At 40.5% G+C, this 15,027-nt stretch overlaps 11 non-coding genes across 11 annotated transcripts; all 11 read right to left on the bottom strand.

Moving 5' to 3' along the window:
* Window positions 1-3,230: 3,230 nt before the first annotated feature.
* On the bottom strand, window positions 3,231-3,312 carry TRNAS-UGA (transfer RNA serine (anticodon UGA)). Its single transcript has one exon. It is a non-coding gene; the product is annotated as a tRNA-Ser (tRNA).
* A 768-nt stretch (window positions 3,313-4,080) lies between these two features.
* TRNAQ-CUG (transfer RNA glutamine (anticodon CUG)) lies at window positions 4,081-4,152 on the bottom strand. The gene has a single exon. It is a non-coding gene; the product is annotated as a tRNA-Gln (tRNA).
* Window positions 4,153-4,815: 663 nt separating this feature from the next.
* TRNAS-UGA (transfer RNA serine (anticodon UGA)) lies at window positions 4,816-4,897 on the bottom strand. The gene has a single exon. It is a non-coding gene; the product is annotated as a tRNA-Ser (tRNA).
* A 769-nt stretch (window positions 4,898-5,666) lies between these two features.
* Window positions 5,667-5,738, bottom strand: TRNAQ-CUG (transfer RNA glutamine (anticodon CUG)). The gene has a single exon. It is a non-coding gene; the product is annotated as a tRNA-Gln (tRNA).
* A 662-nt stretch (window positions 5,739-6,400) lies between these two features.
* TRNAS-UGA (transfer RNA serine (anticodon UGA)) lies at window positions 6,401-6,482 on the bottom strand. Its single transcript has one exon. It is a non-coding gene; the product is annotated as a tRNA-Ser (tRNA).
* Window positions 6,483-7,984: 1,502 nt separating this feature from the next.
* TRNAS-UGA (transfer RNA serine (anticodon UGA)) lies at window positions 7,985-8,066 on the bottom strand. The gene has a single exon. It is a non-coding gene; the product is annotated as a tRNA-Ser (tRNA).
* A 762-nt stretch (window positions 8,067-8,828) lies between these two features.
* TRNAQ-CUG (transfer RNA glutamine (anticodon CUG)) lies at window positions 8,829-8,900 on the bottom strand. Its single transcript has one exon. It is a non-coding gene; the product is annotated as a tRNA-Gln (tRNA).
* Window positions 8,901-9,563: 663 nt separating this feature from the next.
* Window positions 9,564-9,645, bottom strand: TRNAS-UGA (transfer RNA serine (anticodon UGA)). Its single transcript has one exon. It is a non-coding gene; the product is annotated as a tRNA-Ser (tRNA).
* A 768-nt stretch (window positions 9,646-10,413) lies between these two features.
* Window positions 10,414-10,485, bottom strand: TRNAQ-CUG (transfer RNA glutamine (anticodon CUG)). Its single transcript has one exon. It is a non-coding gene; the product is annotated as a tRNA-Gln (tRNA).
* Window positions 10,486-11,147: 662 nt separating this feature from the next.
* Window positions 11,148-11,229, bottom strand: TRNAS-UGA (transfer RNA serine (anticodon UGA)). The gene has a single exon. It is a non-coding gene; the product is annotated as a tRNA-Ser (tRNA).
* A 1,502-nt stretch (window positions 11,230-12,731) lies between these two features.
* TRNAS-UGA (transfer RNA serine (anticodon UGA)) lies at window positions 12,732-12,813 on the bottom strand. Its single transcript has one exon. It is a non-coding gene; the product is annotated as a tRNA-Ser (tRNA).
* Between the last annotated feature and the right edge of the window lie 2,214 nt (window positions 12,814-15,027).

Below are 15,027 nucleotides of genomic sequence, written 5' to 3'. Positions count from 1 at the left end.
CGGGTCCTACCAATATCTGGAACTCAATCTAGACCCAAAAATATTAAATTAATGTACACCGTATTTATTTTCTCTTAAAAAAAAAAACAGAAAATGCAAGCTAGGTTGTTATAAGTAGAACTAAGGGTATGTTCATACTATGAGGTTTTTACTGCGGAACCGCCGCGATTTTGCCGCTGCGGGTCCGCAGCTGTTTTCCATGCATGGTACAGTACAATGTTACCCTATGGAAAACAAAAACCGCAGTGCACATGATGCGGAAAATCCCGAAAAAAAAACGCGCTGAATTGCTGCGGAAAAAAAGAAGGACCATGTCACTTCTTTGTGCAGAATCGCAGTGATTCTGCATCCATACAAATGCATTGATCCGCTTACTTCCCGCATGGGGCTGTGCACACCATGCGGGAAGTAAGCGGATAATGTGCGGGTGGTACCCGGGGTGGAGGAGAGGAGACTCTCTCCTCCAGGCCCCAGGAACCATATTTGTGGTAAAAAAAAAAATAAAATTAAATTTAAAAATAAGCTATACTCACCTCTGAAGTCTCAGCGCTGCAAGCGGTCTCAGGTTTGCTATGCGACCAGGACCTGCGTTGACGTCGGTCCTGGTCGCACAGCATCTTTGGAGCAGCGCCGCAGAGATCGGGACGTCAGAGGGTGAGTATATAATTATTTTATTATTTTTAACATTACTATTGATGCTGCATATTGCTGCATAGATATGCAGCATCAATAGTAGGGGTAAAATCCTGCAGCAGAACCCGCAGGACAAACCGCGATAAATCTGCAGGGATAACCGCAGATTTATCAAATCCGCTGCAGGAGAACCCGCAGGACAGAACACAACGTGTGAATGTGGCTAAGGCTACTTTCACTCTGGCGTTTTTTTGAATACGTCGCAATGCGTCGTTTAGGGGAAAAAACGCATCCTGCAAAGTGGTTTGCAGGATGCGTTTTTGCCCCATAGAGTAACATTACCGACGACGGTTGTGCCGTGTTGTGGCAGACCGCCGGGAGCAAAAAACTTTAAATGTAACATTTTTTGCTGCCGACGGACCACTTTTTCCGACCGTGCATGCGTGGCCAGAACTCCGCCCCCACCTCCCCGCACCTTACAATGGGGCAGCGGATGCGCTGGAGAAATGCATCCGCTGCACCCGTTGTGCGGCGCATCAAACGCTAGCGTCGGAATCTCGGCCCGACGCAATGCGACGGGCCGAATCCGACGCTAGTGTGAAAGAAGCCTAACTGCCTTAGTGTTGCACTGGTCACAACAAAATACAGTTTCAGTACCATAAGGAAGTGGTACATAAACGGTAAACCCTAGATGCCTCTCAGACAGTCTCTAAAGTCACAAACCAATATTATATTGCATATAACATTCCACATATGATAAACTGTGCTTAAATACCTGCTAGGAGTAGGGACTGCAGTCTGCAGTGCAGCATGCCTGTGAGTCTGTGAGAGTGAGTCTGCCTCTGATCTGATCCGACTCCGAGTCATCCGATTCCGACCGATTCCGCTGTGATCCAGAATCAGATTCATTTCTGACTGTCAGACTGACTGTCTCTGCAGCTGCGCACTGCAGAGATCCCGGCGGCGGCGCTTCCTGGAGGCTGGAGGAGATCGGTGGGTAATGCGAACAGGGCTTCAAGAAAATGGCCGCTGCGATCTCCATCTGCATCCCGCGGCCATTTTCCTGAAGCCCCGGGAAGCGCTACTACCATCTGCGCACGCGCGGGCGGCCGCCGCGGCGCCACGGCCACCCGGTCCCCGGCCCGGACCCCAGCCCAGCCAGCAGCAATACAATGGTATAATAGTAGCGGCTACTATTATACCATTATTGCAAGTAGCGCAGATAGCGCCGCCGCTCCGGGCGGCTGAGTCTCCTCTTCTTCTTCAGCCAGCGGCGCGCCGGCCCACCCCCCGCATTGTGCCGCCCCCCACTTTGTGCCGCCCGGGGCGGCCCGCCCCCCCCGCACCCCCCTTCCTACGCCACTGTTTCCATGTAAAAAAAGACTTGCTGTTCATATGATCGGGCTTTTGGCGTCTTTTAACCACATCAAGTTTCCAAAAATTCCAAGCGGTTAACTGAAATAAGCATATCTATCTTCTGGTATTTTTCATTTAGAAGTGCTCCATACTTATAATACAAGTCAATGGCTAGGTTAGAAACACTCCTTAAAGGTTCCTAAGTGACTTTTGGTGCATTTTGTGAGCTGCAAAGCAAAGCCTCAAAAACAGACTCAAAAGATGCCCAAAACAATTTTTAGAAAAACACCACCAAAAATGGTGGTGTTTTAAGTTTCATTAACCCTGCTTCCTAGGTAGCTTTGGCCACAGAACTCACAGTGATCACTCCATGTATGCTTGGAACATTGAAATCTTTTTTTGGCTTTTGGTATGTTGATTTTAACTTTCTCTTTTTATGTTAAACCTTGGGAACAGGAGAACACAGTGTCAGTGGAAAAATTGAAACATGTGTATGAAAAACTGCCCAGATTCCACTAAAATTTGAACTCAGATCGCTGGATTCAGAGTCCAGAGTGCTAACCATTACACCATGGAACCACACACAAAAAAGACTTGGCTGCAGTTTTGTGTTCTGGAAAGCACAATTGAACTCATGAATCATGGTGAAAACAGGCTCTAAAGCTGTAGTGCAAATCTACAAGTAATACACAATGGTAAATTAATATCTCCTAAACTTTTAATCCACAAGTGTGCCAAGGGTTCCACGATATCTCAGCATGGACAGTTTTAAATGTTGATAAAAAGTGACTAGTAAAAGAGTGCTGGGTCTGTTACTTGGAAAAAGAGCAAGAAAAAAATTAATTGCAAAACTTATACTGTTAGAAAGCTGTTCATCCAGAAGTCGCTAAAAATTTTTCACTGTGTGGTAAAAGTTTTCATCCAAGAGATAATTCAAGGTTGTTGCAAATCAAAGTGCATGTCCCAGTACATCTGCCACAACAATGGTCTGTGGCCGCTAGACAAAAGCGGGAGAAGCACCACTTACCTGGTGCCACACTCACGGTGCTTCTTTTGATTAGCGGCATGATGCACATGAGATGCAGTGCCAGATCGGCTTATGGAATGTACATCCAAAAATCTAATCAGTCTGATTCTTGAAAACCGTTTCAGAGTTTGCATATCACTGTCATGGGGGTAGACAAGGAAACGCGCAAATTAATCTACTCAGGTAATCAGTCAAAAAGCTTTAGGAACATATACGTAGTCGGCAGGATTTGAACCTGCGCGGGGAAACCCCAATGGATTTCAAGTCCATCGCCTTAACCACTCGGCCACGACTACTCAGACATTAACATTTGATGAGATTCACACACCTTTTCTGATAGCACCATGATCAAGATCAGTGATTATCCCTCTGGAAAATATCTCAGAAAATAGAAACAAAATTCTAGGTCCCAGTAAAAATGTAAAAATCTGATTTCGAGTCATAATCAATGGGAACCATGTACAGTTTAAGACTTTGACCTCTTCATAAGGTGGATATGGAGTGGGTCCATTCCAAAAACATCCTGAAAATTACTCTGAAAATGCTGAAAACACTGAACAAATTCATTTCCATGTAAAAAAAGACTTGCTGTTCATATGATCGGGCTTTTGACGTCTTTTAACCACATCAAGTTTCCAAAAATTCCAAGCGGTTAACTGAAATAAGCATATCTATCTTCTGGTATTTTTCATTTAGAAGTGCTCCATACTTATAATACAAGTCAATGGCTAGGTTAGAAACACTCCTTAAAGGTTCCTAAGTGACTTTTGGTGCATTTTGTGAGCTGCAAAGCAAAGCCTCAAAAACAGACTCAAAAGATGCCCAAAACAATTTTTAGAAAAACACCACCAAAAATGGTGGTGTTTTAAGTTTCATTAACCCTGCTTCATAGGTAGCTTTGGCCACAGAACTCACAGTGATCACTCCATGTATGCTTGGAACATTGAAATCTTTTTTTGGCTTTTGGTATGTTGATTTTAAATTTCTCTTTTTATGTTAAACCTTGGGAACAGGAGAACACAGTGTCAGTGGAAAAATTGAAACTTGTGTACGAAAAACTGCCCAGATTCCACTGAGATTTGAACTCAGATCGCTGGATTCAGAGTCCAGAGTGCTAACCATTACACCATGGAACCACACACAACAAAATACTTGGCTGCAGTTTTGTGTTCTGGAAAGCACAATTGAACTCATGAATCATGGTGAAAACAGGCTCTAAAGCTGTAGTGCAAATCTACAATTAATACACAATGGTAAATTAATATCTCCTAAACTTTTATTCCACAAGTGTGCCAAGGGTTCCACGATATCTCAGCAAGGACAGTTTTAAATGTTGATAAAAAGGGACTAGTAAAAGAGTGCTGGATCTGTTACTTGGAAAAAGAGCAAGAAAAAAATTAATTGCAAAACTTATACTGTTAGAAAGCTGTTCATCCAGAAGTCGCTAAAAATTTTTCACTGTGTGGTAAAAGGTTTCATCCAAGAGATAACTCAAGGTTGTTGCAAATCAAAGTGCATGTCCCAGTACATCTGCCACAACAATGGTCTGTGGCCGCTAGACAAAAGCGGGAGAAGCACCACTTACCTGGTGCCACACTCACGGTGCTTCTTTTGATTAGCGGCATGATGCACATGAGATGAAGCACCAGATCGGCTTATGGAATGTACATCCAAAAATCTAATTAGTCTGATTCTTGAAAACCGTTCCAGAGTTTGCATATCACTGTCATGGGGGTAGACAAGGAAACGCGCAAATTAATCTACTCAGGTAATCAGTCAAAAAGCTTTAGGAACATATACGTAGTCGGCAGGATTTGAACCTGCGCGGGGAAACCCCAATGGATTTCAAGTCCATCGCCTTAACCACTCGGCCACGACTCCTCAGACATTAACATTTGATGAGATTCACACACCTTTTCTTATAGCACCATGATCAAGATCAGTGATTATCCCTCTGGAAAATATCTCAGAAAATAGAAACAAAATTCTAGGTCCCAGTAAAAATGTAAAAATCTGATTTCGAGTCATCATCAATGGGAACCATGTACAGTTTAAGACTTTGACCTCTTCATAAGGTGGATATGGAGTGGGTCCATTCCAAAAACATCCTGAAAATTACTCTGAAAATGCTGAAAACACTGAACAAATTCATTTCCATGTAAAAAAAAGACTTGCTGTTCATATGATCGGGCTTTTGGCGTCTTTTAACCACATCAAGTTTCCAAAAATTCCAAGCGGTTAACTGAAATAAGCATATCTATCTTCTGGTATTTTTCATTTAGAAGTGCTCCATACTTATAATACAAGTCAATGGCTAGGTTAGAAACACTCCTTAAAGTTTTCTAAGTGACTTTTGGTGCATTTTGTGAGCTGCAAAGCAAAGCCTCAAAAACAGACTCAAAAGATGCCCAAAACAATTTTTAGAAAAACACCACCAAAAATGGTGGTGTTTTAAGTTTCATTAACCCTGCTTCATAGGTAGCTTTGGCCACAGAACTCACAGTGATCACTCCATGTATGCTTGGAACATTGAAATCTTTTTTTGGCTTTTGGTATGTTGATTTTAACTTTCTCTTTTTATGTTAAACCTTGGGAACAGGAGAACACAGTGTCAGTGGAAAAATTGAAACATGTGTACGAAAAACTGCCCAGGTTCCACTGAGATTTGAACTCAGATCGCTGGATTCAGAGTCCAGAGTGCTAACCATTACACCATGGAACCACACACCAAAAAGACTTGGCTGCAGTTTTGTGTTCTGGAAAGCACAATTGAACTCATGAATCATGGTGAAAACAGGCTCTAAAGCTGTAGTGCAAATCTACAATTAATACACAATGGTAAATTAATATCTCCTAAACTTTTATTCCACAAGTGTGCCAAGGGTTCCACGATATCTCAGCAAGGACAGTTTTAAATGTTGATAAAAAGTGACTAGTAAAAAGAGTGCTAGATCTGTTACTTGGAAAAAGAGCAAGAAAAAAATTATTTGCAAAACTTATACTGTTAGAAAGCTGTTCATCCAGAAGTCGCTAAAAATTTTTCATTGTGTGGTAAAAGGTTTCATCCAAGAGATAATTCAAGGTTGTTGCAAATCAAAGTGCATGTCCCAGTACATCTGCCACAACAATAGTCTGTGGCCGCTAGACAAAAGCGGGAGAAGCACCACTTACCTGGTGCCACACTCACGGTGCTTCTTTTGATTAGCGGCATGATGCACATGAGATGCAGCACCAGATCGGCTTATGGAATGTACATCCAAAAATCTAATCAGTCTGATTCTTGAAAACGGTTCCAGAGTTTGCATATCACTGTCATGGGGTAGACAAGGAAACGCGCAAATTAATCTACTCAGGTAATCAGTCAAAAAGCTTTAGGAACATATACGTAGTCGGCAGGATTTGAACCTGCGCGGGGAAACCCCAATGGATTTCAAGTCCATCGCCTTAACCACTCGGCCACGACTACTCAGACATTAACATTTGATGAGATTAACACACCTTTTCTGATAGCACCATGATCAAGATCAGTGATTATCCCTCTGGAAAATATCTCAGAAAATAGAAACAAAATTCTAGGTCCCAGTAAAAATGTAAAAATCTGATTTCGAGTCATAATCAATGGGAACCATGTACAGTTTAAGACTTTGACCTCTTCATAAGGTGGATATGGAGTGGGTCCATTCCAAAAACATCCTGAAAATTACTCTGAAAATGCTGAAAACACTGAACAAATTCATTTCCATGTAAAAAAAGACTTGCTGTTCATATGATCGGGCTTTTGGCGTCTTTTAACCACATCAAGTTTCCAAAAATTCCAAGCGGTTAACTGAAATAAGCATATCTATCTTCTGGTATTTTTCATTTAGAAGTGCTCCATACTTATAATACAAGTCAATGGCTAGGTTAGAAACACTCCTTAAAGGTTCCTAAGTGACTTTTGGTGCATTTTGTGAGCTGCAAAGCAAAGCCTCAAAAACAGACTCAAAAGATGCCCAAAACAATTTTTAGAAAAACACCACCAAAAATGGTGGTGTTTTAAGTTTCATTAATCCTGTTTCAGAGGTAGCTTTGGCCACAGAACTCACAGTGATCACTCCATGTATGCTTGGAACATTGAAATCTTTTTTTGGCTTTTGGTATGTTGATTTTAACTTTCTCTTTTTATGTTAAACCTTGGGAACAGGAGAACACAGTGTCAGTGGAAAAATTGAAACATGTGTACGAAAAACTGCCCAGGTTCCACTGATATTTGAACTCAGATCGCTGGATTCAGAGTCCAGAGTGCTAACCATTACACCATGGAACCACACACAAAAAAGACTTGGCTGCAGTTTTGTGTTCTGGAAAGCACAATTGAACTCATGAATCATGGTGAAAACAGGCTCTAAAGCTGTAGTGCAAATCTACAATTAATACACAATGGTAAATTAATATCTTCTAAACTTTTATTCCACAAGTGTGCCAAGGGTTCCACGATATCTCAGCATGGACAGTTTTATATGTTGATAAAAAGTGACTAGTAAAAAGAGTGCTAGATCTGTTACTTGGAAAAAGAGCAAGAAAAAAATTAATTGCAAAACTTATACTGTTAGAAAGCTGTTCATCCAGAAGTCGCTAAAAATTTTTCATTGTGTGGTAAAAGGTTTCATCCAAGAGATAATTCAAGGTTGTTGCAAATCAAAGTGCATGCCCAGTACATCTGCCACAACAATGGTCTGTGGCCGCTAGACAAAAGCGGGAGAAGCACCACTTACCTGGTGCCACACTCACGGTGCTTCTTTTGATTAGCGGCATGATGCACATGAGATGCAGCGCCAGATCGGCTTATGGAATGTACATCCAAAAATCTTATCAGTCTGATTCTTGAAAACCGTTTCAGAGTTTGCATATCACTGTCATGGGGGTAGACAAGGAAACGCGCAAATTAATCTACTCAGGTAATCAGTCAAAAAGCTTTAGGAACATATACGTAGTCGGCAGGATTTGAACCTGCGCAGGGAAACCCCAATGGATTTCAAGTCCATCGCCTTAACCACTCGGCCACGACTACTCAGACATTAACATTTGATGAGATTCACACACCTTTTCTGATAGCACCATGATCAAGATCAGTGATTATCCCTCTGGAAAATATCTCAGAAAATAGAAACAAAATTCTAGGTCCCAGTAAAAATGTAAAAATCTGATTTCGAGTCATAATCAATGGGAACCATGTACAGTTTAAGACTTTGACCTCTTCATAAGGTGGATATGGAGTGGGTCCATTCCAAAAACATCCTGAAAATTACTCTGAAAATGCTGAAAACACTGAACAAATTCATTTCCATGTAAAAAAAGACTTGCTGTTCATATGATCGGGCTTTTGGCGTCTTTTAACCACATCAAGTTTCCAAAAATTCCAAGCGGTTAACTGAAATAAGCATATCTATCTTCTGGTATTTTTCATTTAGAAGTGCTCCATACTTATAATACAAGTCAATGGCTAGGTTAGAAACACTCCTTAAAGGTTCCTAAGTGACTTTTGGTGCATTTTGTGAGCTGCAAAGCAAAGCCTCAAAAACAGACTCAAAAGATGCCCAAAACAATTTTTAGAAAAACACCACCAAAAATGGTGGTGTTTTAAGTTTCATTAACCCTGCTTCATAGGTAGCTTTGGCCACAGAACTCACAGTGATCACTCCATGTATGCTTGGAACATTGAAATCTTTTTTTGGCTTTTGGTATGTTGATTTTAACTTTCTCTTTTTATGTTAAACCTTGGGAACAGGAGAACACAGTGGAAAAATTGAAACATGTGTATGAAAAACTGCCCAGGTTCCAATGAGATTTGAACTCAGATCGCTGGATTCAGAGTCCAGTGTGCTAACCATTACACCATGGAACCACACACAAAAAAGACTTGGCTGCAGTTTTGTGTTCTGGAAAGCACAATTGAACTCATGAATCATGGTGAAAACAGGCTCTAAAGCTGTAGTGCAAATCTACAATTAATACACAATGGTAAATTAATGTCTCCTAAACTTTTATTCCACAAGTGTGCCAAGGGTTCCACGATATCTCAGCAAGGACAGTTTTAAATGTTGATAAAAAGTGACTAGTAAAAAGAGTGCTACATCTGTTACTTGGAAAAAGAGCAAGAAAAAAATTATTTGCAAAACTTATACTGTTAGAAAGCTGTTCATCCAGAAGTCGCTAAAAATTTTTCATTGTGTGGTAAAAGGTTTCATCCATGAGATAATTCAATGTTGTTGCAAATCAAAGTGCATGTCCTAGTACATCTGCCACAACAATGGTCTGTGGCCGCTAGACAAAAGCGGGAGAAGCACCACTTACCTGGTGCCACACTCATGGTGCTTCTTTTGATTAGCGGCATGATGCACATGAGATGCAGCGCCAGATCGGCTTATGGAATGTACATCCAAAAATTTAATCAGTCTGATTCTTGAAAACCGTTCCAGAGTTTGCATATCACTGTCATGGCGGTAGACAAGGAAACGCGCAAATTAATCTACTCAGGTAATCAGTCAAAAAGATTTAGGAACATATACGTAGTCGGCAGGATTTGATCCTGCACGGGGAAACCCTAATGGATTTCAAGTCCATCGCCTTAACCACTCGGCCACGACTACTCAGACATTAACATTTGATGAGATTCACACACCTTTTCTTTATAGCACCATGATCAAGATCAGTGATTATCCCTCTGGAAAATATCTCAGAAAATAGAAACAAAATTCTAGGTCCCAGTAAAAATGTAAAAATCTGATTTCGAGTCATCATCAATGGGAACCATGTACAGTTTAAGACTTTGACCTCTTCATAAGGTGGATATGGAGTGGGTCCATTCCAAAAACATCCTGAAAATTACTCTGAAAATGCTGAAAACACTGAACAAATTCATTTCCATGTAAAAAAGACTTGCTGTTCATATGATCGGGCTTTTGGCGTCTTTTAACCACATCAAGTTTCCAAAAATTCCAAGCGGTTAACTGAAATAAGCATATCTATCTTCTGGTATTTTTCATTTAGAAGTGCTCCATACTTATAATACAAGTCAATGGCTAGGTTAGAAACACTCCTTAAAGGTTCCTAAGTGACTTTTGGTGCATTTTGTGAGCTGCAAAGCAAAGCCTCAAAAACAGACTCAAAAGATGCCCAAAACAATTTTTAGAAAAACACCACCAAAAATGGTGGTGTTTTAAGTTTCATTAACCCTGTTTCATAGGTAGCTTTGGCCACAGAACTCACAGTGATCACTCCATGTATGCTTGGAACATTGAAATCTTTTTTTGGCTTTTGGTATGTTGATTTTAACTTTCTCTTTTTATGTTAAACCTTGGGAACAGGAGAACACAGTGTCAGTGGAAAAATTGAAACATGTGTACGAAAAACTGCCCAGGTTCCACTGAGATTTGAACTCAGATCGCTGGATTCAGAGTCCAGAGTGCTAACCATTACACCATGGAACCACACACGAAAAAGACTTGGCTGCAGTTTTGTGTTCTGGAAAGCACAATTGAACTCATGAATCATGGTGAAAACAGGCTCTAAAGCTGTAGTGCAAATCTACAATTAATACACAATGGTAAATTAATATCTCCTAAACTTTTAATCCACAAGTGTGCCAAGGGTTCCACGATATCTCAGCATGGACAGTTTTAAATGTTGATAAAAAGTGACTAGTAAAAGAGTGCTGGGTCTGTTACTTGGAAAAAGAGCAAGAAAAAAATTAATTGCAAAACTTATATTGTTAGAAAGCTGTTCATCCAGAAGTCGCTAAAAATTTTTCACTGTGTGGTAAAAAGTTTCATCCAAGAGATAATTCAAGGTTGTTGCAAATCAAAGTGCATGTCCCAGTACATCTGCCACAACAATGGTCTGTGGCCGCTAGACAAAAGCGGGAGAAGCACCACTTACCTGGTGCCACACTCACGGTGCTTCTTTTGATTAGCGGCATGATGCACATGAGATGCAGCGCCAGATCGGCTTATGGAATGTACATCCAAAAATCTAATCAGTCTGATTCTTGAAAACCGTTTCATTGTTTGCATATCACTGTCATGGGGGTAGACAAGAAAACGCGCAAAATAATCTACTCAGGTAATCAGTCAAAAAGCTTTAGGAACATATACGTAGTCGGCAGGATTTGAACCTGCGCGGGGAAACCCCAATGGATTTCAAGTCCATCGCCTTAACCACTCGGCCACGACTACTCAGACATTAACATTTGATGAGATTCACACACCTTTTCTTATAGCACCATGATCAAGATCAGTGATTATCCCTCTGGAAAATATCTCAGAAAATAGAAACAAAATTCTAGGTCCCAGTAAAAATGTAAAAATCTGATTTCGAGTCATCATCAATGGGAACCATGTACAGTTTAAGACTTTGACCTCTTCATAAGGTGGATATGGAGTGGGTCCATTCCAAAAACATCCTGAAAATTACTCTGAAAATGCTGAAAACACTGAACAAATTCATTTCCATGTAAAAAAAGACTTGCTGTTCATATGATCGGGCTTTTGGCGTCTTTTAACCACATCAAGTTTCCAAAAATTCCAAGCGGTTAACTGAAATAAGCATATCTATCTTCTGGTATTTTTCATTTAGAAGTGCTCCATACTTATAATACAAGTCAATGGCTAGGTTAGAAACACTCCTTAAAGGTTCCTAAGTGACTTTTGGTGCATTTTGTGAGCTGCAAAGCAAAGCCTCAAAAACAGACTCAAAAGATGCCCAAAACAATTTTTAGAAAAACACCACCAAAAATGGTGGTGTTTTAAGTTTCATTAACCCTGCTTCCTAGGTAGCTTTGGCCACAGAACTCACAGTGATCACTCCATGTATGCTTGGAACATTGAAATCTTTTTTTGGCTTTTGGTATGCTGATTTTAACTTTCTCTTTTTATGTTAAACCTTGGGAACAGGAGAACACAGTGTCAGTGGAAAAATTGAAACATGTGTATGAAAAACTGCCCAGATTCCACTAAAATTTGAACTCAGATCGCTGGATTCAGAGTCCAGAGTGCTAACCATTACACCATGGAACCACACACAAAAAAGACCTGGCTGCAGTTTTGTGTTCTGGAAAGCACAATTGAACTCATGAATCATGGTGAAAACAGGCTCTAAAGCTGTAGTGCAAATCTACAATTAATACACAATGGTAAATTAATATCTCCTAAACTTTTAATCCACAAGTGTGCCAAGGGTTCCACGATATCTCAGCATGGACAGTTTTAAATGTTGATAAAAAGTGACTAGTAAAAGAGTGCTCTGTCTGTTACTTGGAAAAAGAGCAAGAAAAAAATTAATTGCAAAACTTATACTGTTAGAAAGCTGTTCATCCAGAAGTCGCTAAAAATTTTTCACTGTGTGGTAAAAGGTTTCATCCAAGAGATAATTCAAGGTTGTTGCAAATCAAAGTGCATGTCCCAGTACATCTGCCACAACAATGGTCTGTGGCCGCTAGACAAAAGCGGGAGAAGCACCACTTACCTGGTGCCACACTCACGGTGCTTCTTTTGATTAGCGGCATGATGCACATGAGATGCAGCACCAGATCGGCTTATGGAATGTACATCCAAAAATCTAATCAGTCTGATTCTTGAAAACCGTTCCAGAGTTTGCATATCACTGTCATGGCGGTAGACAAGGAAACGCGCAAATTAATCTACTCAGGTAATCAGTCAAAAAGATTTAGGAACATATACGTAGTCGGCAGGATTTGAACCTGCGCGGGGAAACCCCAATGGATTTCAAGTCCATTGCCTTAACCACTCGGCCACGACTACTCAGACATTAACATTTGATGAGATTCACACACCTTTTCTGATAGCACCATGATCAAGATCAGTGATTATCCCTCTGGAAAATATCTCAGAAAATAGAAACAAAATTCTAGGTCCCAGTAAAAATGTAAAAATCAGATTTCGAGTCATCATCAATGGGAACCATGTACAGTTTAAGACTTTGACCTCTTCATAAGGTGGATATGGATTGGGTCCATTCCAAAAACCTCCTGAAAATTACTCTGAAAATGCTGAAAACACTGAACAAAATCATTTCCATGTAAAAAAAAACTTGCTGTTCATATGATCGGGCTTTTGGCGTCTTTTAACCAAATCAAGTTTCCAATAATTCCAAGCGGTTAACTGAAATAAGCATATCTATCTTCTGGTATTTTTCATTTAGAAGTGCTCCATACTTATAATACAAGTCAATGGCTAGGTTAGAAACACTCCTTAATGGTTCCTAAGTGACTTTTGGTGCATTTTGTGAGCTACAAAGAAAAGCCTCAAAAACAGACTCAAAAGATGCCCAAAACAATTTTTAGAAAAACACCACCAAAAATGGAGGTGTTTTAAGTTTCATTTATCCTGCTTCATAGGTAGCTTTGGCCACAGAACTCACAGTGATCACTCCATGTACAGGTCCTTCTCAAAAAATTAGCATATAGTGTTAAATTTCATTATTTACCATAATGTAATGATTACAATTAAACTTTCATATATTATAGATTCATTATCCACCAACTGAAATTTGTCAGGTCTTTTATTGTTTTAATACTGATGATTTTGGCATACAACTCCTGATAACCCAAAAAACCTGTCTCAATAAATTAGCATATCAAGAAAAGGTTCTCTAAACGACCTATTACCCTAATCTTCTGAATCAACTAATTAACTCTAAACACATGCAAAAGATACCTGAGGCTTTTATAAACTCCCTGCCTGGTTCATTACTCAAAACCCCCATCATGGGTAAGACTAGCGACCTGACAGATGTCAAGAAGGCCATCATTGACACCCTCAAGCAAGAGGGTAAGACCCAGAAAGAAATTTCTCAACAAATAGGCTGTTCCCAGAGTGCTGTATCAAGGCACCTCAATGGTAAGTCTGTTGGAAGGAAACAATGTGGCAGAAAACGCTGTACAACGTGAAGAGGAGACCGGACCCTGAGGAAGATTGTGGAGAAGGACCGATTCCAGACCTTGGGGAACCTGAGGAAGCAGTGGACTGAGTCTGGTGTGGAAACATCCAGAGCCACCGTGCACAGGCGTGTGCAGGAAATGGGCTACAGGTGCCGCATTCCCCAGGTAAAGCCACTTTTGAACCATAAACAGCGGCAGAGGCGCCTGACCTGGGCTACAGAGAAGCAGCACTGGACTGTTGCTAAGTGGTCCCAAGTACTTTTTTCTGATGAAAGCAAATTTTGCATGTCATTCGGAAATCAAGGTGCCAGAGTCTGGAGGAAGACTGGGGAGAAGGAAATGCCAAAATGCCTGAAGTCCAGTGTCAAGTACCCACAGTCAGTGATGGTGTGGGGTGCCATGTCAGCTGCTGGTGTTGGTCCACTGTGTTTCATCAAGGGCAGGGTCAATGCAGCTAGCTATCAGGAGATTTTGGAGCACTTCATGCTTCCATCGGCTGAAATGCTTTATGGAGATGAAGATTTCATTTTTCAGCACGACCTGGCACCTGCTCACAGTGCCAAAACCACTGGTAAATGGTTTACTGACCATGGTATTACTGTGCTCAATTGGCCTGCCAACTCTCCTGACCTGAACCCCATAGAGAATCTGTGGGATATTGTGAAGAGAAAGTTGAGAGACGCAAGACCCAACACTCTGGATGAGCTTAAGGCCGCTATTGAAGCATCCTGGGCCTCCATAACATCTCAGCAGTGTCACAGGCTGATTGCCTCCATGCCACGCCGCATTGAAGCAGTCATTTCTGCCAAAGGATTCCCGACCAAGTATTGAGTGCATAACTGAACATTATTATTTGATGGTTTTTTTGTTTGTTATTAAAAAACACTTTTATTTGATTGGATGGGTGAAATATGCTAATTTATTGAGACAGGTTTTTTGGGTTATCAGGAGTTGTATGCCAAAATCATCAGTATTAAAACAATAAAAGACCTGACAAATTTCAGTTGGTGGATAATGAATCTATAATATATGAAAGTTTAATTGTAATCATTACATTATGGTAAATAATGAAATT

Source organism: Ranitomeya imitator, chromosome 9, assembly GCF_032444005.1.
Source record: "Ranitomeya imitator isolate aRanImi1 chromosome 9, aRanImi1.pri, whole genome shotgun sequence".
NCBI lineage: Eukaryota > Metazoa > Chordata > Amphibia > Anura > Dendrobatidae > Ranitomeya > Ranitomeya imitator.
This window is presented reverse-complemented; position numbering and strand designations above follow the sequence as displayed.